The sequence below is a fragment of the Phalaenopsis equestris genome, unplaced genomic scaffold (assembly GCF_001263595.1).
Source record: "Phalaenopsis equestris unplaced genomic scaffold, ASM126359v1 Scaffold234504, whole genome shotgun sequence".
NCBI lineage: Eukaryota > Viridiplantae > Streptophyta > Magnoliopsida > Asparagales > Orchidaceae > Phalaenopsis > Phalaenopsis equestris.
In genome coordinates, this window is record NW_018252415.1 from 12749 (window position 1) to 20087 (window position 7339).

At 31.8% G+C, this 7339-nt stretch overlaps 1 pseudogene; it reads left to right on the forward strand.

Moving 5' to 3' along the window:
- LOC110038952 overlaps positions 1-6568 on the forward strand; it is a 15242-nt pseudogene extending 8674 nt beyond the window's left edge.
- Positions 6569-7339: the final 771 nt, after the last annotated feature.

Below are 7339 nucleotides of genomic sequence, written 5' to 3' on the forward strand. Positions count from 1 at the left end.
ATGGTCCAGCAGAGGCGGTGGGATCCCTTTCAGTTCTCTTTATGGTTTGCGAACGCGGGAATCTTTATGCTCTGGTGCTTTCGCAGGTATCATGTCTGGGCTTACCCTCGGCCTTTTGTCGATGGGCCGTGTCGAGCTCGAGATCCTGCAATGCAGTGGCAGAAGCGGCAGTCAGGTGCGTTCACCAAGTTAGGTTAATCTAGCAGCTTTCCCGATAGCTATGCTTAATGGTTTCTCTTTTGATGTGCTAATTTTTAAGCATTCAGAAGTATGGATGGTTTTAACATCTGAATTTCATTGACCAGACAAAATCCCCATTTTTAATTCATACAATTCCAATTGTAGCCACTTATTTAAATGGGTGCTCGCTCTTAGATTAATCGAAGATTTCACTATCCCAGTTTATTGAACTGTACATAATGCCCCCACTTGTTTCTATAGAAAGGTGCCATGCAACTTATAAGAAGACTGGCCACATATAATAATGGATTCTGTCCTACACTCCAAATACTTTTTAGAGAGATTAACCCACGGTACCATGGAAAGCCATAAAGCAAAATCTTAAGGGCCTGTTTGTTTCCAGTTAGATTTAGTAGATTGCATGCCTAATTTTTAAATGAAGCCAAATTCTCGGCTGAGTTTGGAAGATTTGGGAAAGATGCAGTAAATCTTAAGAGCTGTTCAGCTACTAATAGGATTTAGCAAATTCTGCAAATTTAGATTTTTGGGCTATTCGATTAGAGGTTCATGTCTGGGTAGTAAATAAAGATGGAAGGAAAATTTAACCAAAGTCACAATGGCAGAATGATCATGATGCTGGAAGAGGACACTGACATCAACGTTACTATTAGACTTGCTTTTGTCAATAAGGAAGTTGTCTCCAGCACTAGAGAGAACGAGACCTCAAAGTGGAGTAGTCAGAAGAGTGATAGGGTTAGAAAATAGGAAGAGTTTTTGTAATAATTTTTTGGGAAATTTACATATGGAACACATACTTCTCATGTATTTATATATCTCACATCTAAACCTTTACATTTACATATATAAAACTTTCGTGTTTTATGCATATGCATGAAAAGGTAGGTGTATTTCACTTTTAAAAAGTGTTAAAAATGTTCTTTTTGTTTTCATAGTAATGATATGAGTTCTGTGTGTGTAAATAAAAATGAAAGTTTAGGTGTGAGATGTGTAAATACATAAAAATCATGTGTTGTATATGTAAAGACCCAAAATTTTTTTGTATATTTTTTCCCACAATTTTTTTTGTATGTATTCTTAAAGTGTGAGAGCTAAAAAAATATGCAATAACTTTATTGTAATTTTTTAGTCAAAATAATTCATCATTTTCTTAGTTTGTATCTTATCAAATTTTTACTTTAAAATTTCCGAGCTTCAGCTAATAAATGTATAGAAATTTTGATATAAATTATATAGTAAGAAAATAATCAATCAATTCCTACTTATCATTTCAATAATCGACAATCTCTTAATTTTAATACTAAAACAAAATTTAAAATTATATACCAAATATGTTGCAAATCTCGAAATACACAAATCCCGTTGAGCTTTTTGAAATCGGTGCTTTAATAAGCTACAATATTCTACAAATAATACACAAAATTTAAAACACTTTTCGCCAAATTGAGTTAAATTTTGTATTTCTCTACTTTGGTCAATTCCTCGTTGATGAGTATAAATGAGAAGCCAATATGATACAAATCTTTTTTAAGTGGATGTTGTAGTTTATTTTGTATTTTAAAAACAATTTATATTCTAAATGATGTTTCTTTTACTTAATTTGGGTCATATATTACTTATGGGGATTCAATAGTTTTCATGCCTAAGCAATTTTTTAGATTTAGCTCCCTCAAGATTTACTCTTACTAACAAGATTTACTAAATACTATTTAGAGTTAAACCCCACTTGTAGCCAAACAATCCCTTAGTAATCTTGTGAGGATGAAAACATCAAAATTGGTTGGGATGAAAACTCTCAAATCTTATTAATCACTTATAAGGTGTTTGGCTATTTCTTGTAGGACTTAAGATTTCTAAGAAAGATAAAAATGTATGTTTACAAATTTAACAATTTATAGATTTAAGTAAAATGAAACAATATTATGATTGAAGTTTTTGAAAATCTTTTCAGCATTATTAAAGCTAAATCTTGTATAAATTTTGCCTAAACAATGATACCAAACAACTTCTCAAGTCTTTGAGATGATGACTCCTATCCCATTATGTTTTGATAAATCTAATGGCAAATCATTTTAGATTCATAATTTATTTTAGCAATCTCTTATTAGTCATTCGTTATGCTTTACCTCAAATCTTAGATTTAAGATGGGTATATAGGCACAACTAATAACTTTCAAGACTCCATTTATTAAATATTCCTTGAGTGAGATCATTTTGTTCAAGGGATGTTGTGAATGATGCGATAGTTGATTGCATATGAGCCTACCGTAAGATAGTTTGCAATGACCTCAAATTGTTGGAGTGCAAGAAAAAATACATTGATAAATATTGAATGAAATAAAATAATCAAAATCTTTATATTGAGTCCTAATATTCAATTTTATTGAGTTTCCGTCTCTCTCCTCCGCTTTGTTGTTTAGGTATGGTTTTTCGCTTTCCTTCTATAAACCTATCTTCCTTTTCTGTCTGGGATGGGCCCAACATATGCTAAAGGTGAGACCAAGTTTTTGGGCATTATTGGGTGCATTCTACAATAAATAAAAGTTGAATGCCACAAATTTCAAATTTCTCTCTCCATGTGCTTGCATTGCAAACTATGCGTTTTTCTTGATGATTGTGATTGTACTAGAAGAAATGCTTTTTTGAAGTGTGACAAAAATTGAATGTCACTAAGTCTTGTGATCAATATAAAAAAAAACATATTCGGCATACCCACCGAATAAAGAAAAGTAAGCTTTCTAGCTCACGAACACAATTACCGGTATCAGAGCCATGTTGAATACGTGAAGACGTGTTATCATACAAATACGTGAAGAGGTGATGAAGACAGTAAGCTTTCCAGCTCTCGAAGACAGTAAGCTTTCCAACTCATGGACTCAATTACCGATATCAGAGCCATGTTGATTATCACCTCTTCACGTATTTACTTTGTGACCCCAAGCAATCGCTTTGTAATCACTACTAGTCGAAGACAGCCTCCAATCGTTCATGAAGTGATGAACCCCCGAACTTCGTGAAGAAGTTCTTTAGTTTGTTGTATCTTCCTAGACAGATCAGCTGAAACTATAAATTTTTCGGTGGCTGTTGTTGCAGTCCATTCTTCTAAAAGTAAACTTTTCTATCTCAATCCCTTTAAAATTTTGAAACACTTAGAACATCACATCTAAGTAAAGTGATTGCTTTTATCCATTTTGAAACATAATCCACCACAATCAATATATATATATATATATATATATACAATAAATATATAGATATTTCCAAATGAAGGCATAAATGATCCCATAAAATCTAATCCCCATGCTTAAAAAATTTCAATTTCCAAATTAAAATTTAGAGGCATTTCATTTCTTTTAGAAATATTATCTAATCTTCGACACCGATCACATGTTTTTATATATATATTAACATCTCTAAATAGAGGCATGGAAACAATAAAAGAAATAATTATGGTTTAATGAAGACAATTGCTATAATCAATAAAAAAAGGCTGGAAATGCATCCTAGACTTACCAAACAACTCATAAGTATTGAAACAGTAAAAGAAATGAGTTGCATGTACCTGAAGGAGTTCTTCAAACACATCCTGAAGAGTGATGATGTCGATAACCTCTCCATCTTCAATATCCTCTGATGTATGACCCGAAGTGAGGTCGTTACCATTAGTTTGTTTCTCTAGGCCCTTATCTATGTCCACCACAAAAGTGTCATCCACTTTTGATAGTAAAGGAGTTGTCAACTTCGATTCGCCAAAAGCTTTCTTCAGACTTATTCTCCTCAGTGGGAGGAAGACTCCATGTTTTCACTTTAGTCATGACAACAACAGTCATATGGTTGCTTTCCTTCTGAAAATCATTTAATATTTCATATAGAGGCATGTTTACTGGGACCTTGACAAAATTTCAAGCATAAGAAAATTTATGATAATTATCATAAAAGTGAATAAAAAAGTAAATTTGAGAAACCTAGGAATTCTTCTTATGGAAACAACACTAACAGGCGTCTCTGTCTCAACACGAACAGTGAGAAGACTTTTCACCTGCAGAAGGAACTTATCAAGTTAAACAAGCCCAAAAAATGTATCACATGCATATCTTCTGCTGAACACAACAAGAAAGAGAAGTATAGCGACAACAGACGATCGACACCAACCATTAGAAAACCAATAATGTTTATTGGGTTTCTTGAATAAACAGGGATTCTGTTATGGCCCTGGGTTAGAATTTTGCTAAAGGCTTCTCTGTAAAAAAACAGCAAAAGTTGTCTTGGGGTCTAGAATTTGTTAATGCAAATCTACATTGAAGAAAAATCATACACACATTTAAATTCTTAAATAACAAACTTTTAATTTAGAGAATCTCATTACTTGGATGAAAACTAACACGACAAAGGAAACTGTTCAAATGATAATTTAATAGTTATTTACTAGAAATACTGCATAGAAATCAAGGCTTAAAAATTCATTTAATCAATTGAAAATTATATTGAAATAAAAATGTATATTGCATTGAATCTGATAAAATATTAATCACATATACAAGTTTAAATATATATTTAGAGCACATATATAAATAAAATAAAAATAAATCACCAAATCAAGTTTCATGCTAGTACGAGATAACATCTCACTAAAATATCAAGCTCCAAAAGGATAAAAAATAGCCATAATTTAAACAAACAAGCAATATATTATGAGCTTGATATTTTAGGGAGATGTTATCTCGTACTAGCATGAAACTTGATTTGGTGATCTATTTTTATTTAATTTATTTATGTGCTCTAAATATCCATTTAAACTTGTAAATGCGATCATAATTTTATCAGATTCAATGCAATATACATTTTTATTACAGTATAATTTTCAATTGATTGAATGTATTTTTAAGTCTGAATTTTTATGTAGTAGTTCTAGTAAATAACTATTAAATTATCATTTGAACAGTTTTCTTTGTGTTGTTAGTTTTCATTCAAGTAATGAGATTCTCTATATTAAAAGTTTGTTATTTAAGAATTTAATTGTGTATATGATTTTTCTTCATTGTAGATTTGTGTTAACAAATTCTGGACAGGAAGACATCTTTTGTTGTTTTTTTTTTTTACAGGGAAGCCTTTAGCAAAATTCTAACCCGGGCTGGGGCCACAGCAGAATCTCTGTTTATTAAGGAAACCCAAGGAACATTATTGGTTTTCAATTGGTTGGAGTCGATCGTCTGCTGCGTATACTTCTCTTTCTTGTTTCGTTCAGCAGAAGATATGCATGTGATACATTTTTTGGGCTTCTTTACCTTGGTAAGTCTCTTCTGCAGGTGAAAAGTCTTCTCACTGTTCGTCCTAAGACAGAGACGCCTGTTAGTGATGTTTCCATAACAAGAATTCCTAAGTTTATCAAATTTACTTTTTTATTCATTTTTAGGATAATTATCATAAATTTTCTTATGCTTGAAATTTTGTCAGGATCCCAGTAAACATGCCTCTATATGAAATATTAAATGAGTTTCAGAAGGGAAGTAGTCATATGGTTGTTGTTGTCAAGACTAAAGTGAAAACATGAAGTCTTCCTCCCACTGAAGAGAACAAGTCTGAAGAAAATAAAGAAGCTTTTGACGAATCGAAGTTGACAACTCCTTTACTATCAAAAATGGATGACACTTTTATGGTGGACATAGATAACGGCCAGATAAACAAGCTAATGGTAACAACCTCACTTCGGGTCATGCATCAGAGGATATTGAAGATGGAGAGGTTATCGACATCATCACTCTTAAGGATGTGTTTGAAGACTCCTTCAGGTACATGCAACTCATTTGTTTTTCTGTTTCAATACTTATGGGTCGTCTGGTAAGTCTAGGATTTATTTTCATTCTTTTGTTTATTGATTCTACAATTGCCTTTATTAAACCATAATCATTCAAACTTTCATGAGTTGGTATGATTCTAGCTTGTATGTTAGTACTTGTTCGATATTTTTTGTGGCCTCGCCTTGCATAAATGAATATTAGAATTTGTTCGACTATATTCGGATTGTCAATACTTGGAATATTCGGGGTTTTGTCGCATTCTTGCTTGTGTTTGGCCTGGTTTTTTTGGAGAAGAATCTATGTTTAATGTGAATTATTTATTTTTATTATGTTGATCACGGATGTATTTGTTGTGTAGGATGAGATTGTGGATGAAACTGATGAATATGTTGAGATTCATAAAAGGTGATTGCAAATTTTTTTCTCTTTTTTTTTTTTTTTTGTCTTACGCTGCATTCATCACAAATGGTAAATAATTTGAATCGGAAAGGTGTTGTAAGTTTAATGTTTTTATCTGCAGGATACGTGTGGTTGCATCTTCAGTTGCACGAACCCATCAATTAGGAGGTTAACTAATTAAAAATCAGCAGTAAGTAACATCTCATATTTTACCTTTTATGGGAGGGATTTTGCTAATGAATAGGTACTAGTTACAAATTTTTAAATGTTGCTCTAAGTTTGCTATGTATGAGAATTAAAATAACAAAAACATGTTATGTTTCTATTGTAGAGAGATGATTTATTGAATTAATTACTTTTAATTCACTTAAAGTGTGATTAGTTTATTGGTACATCTAATGTGTCTTGACAAGTACATGCTTTTACGAAACTTATCAGTAAGACCCTCGAAGGACTTGGTACTAAATATGTTGTGATGTTGTTGGTCATGTCTATCTGCAGATTATTGATGATTCTAATCTCAGGGATTACATCTGCACTCATCCTTCTGATAAAAACAAAAATGGAGCAATTTTTTTATCGAGTGGAAGTCATGAATGAAGCTATGACATTGTACAGTGAAAAGGAATAGCATGATTTCTAGTATCATGCTTGGAGCTCTTTTTTTATCAAAGCGGCATTTACGTACATACCCCTCAAATCATATGTATTTACATATCTAACGCCCAAACTTTAATTCTTACTTACATACCACTTAGGTACGAAAAGTTTACTTTGTTTTTTAGAAGTTAAAATTGTGGTATTTTTTAATTTATATAAAACATTTCGGTGGTATCAATGGAAGAAATAAAAGTTAGTTGTTAGATATGTAAATACATAGGAATTAGGCGGGGCCTGTGTAAATGTTGTTATGAGTTTGTTAGTAAATTATTTGATTGTTTACA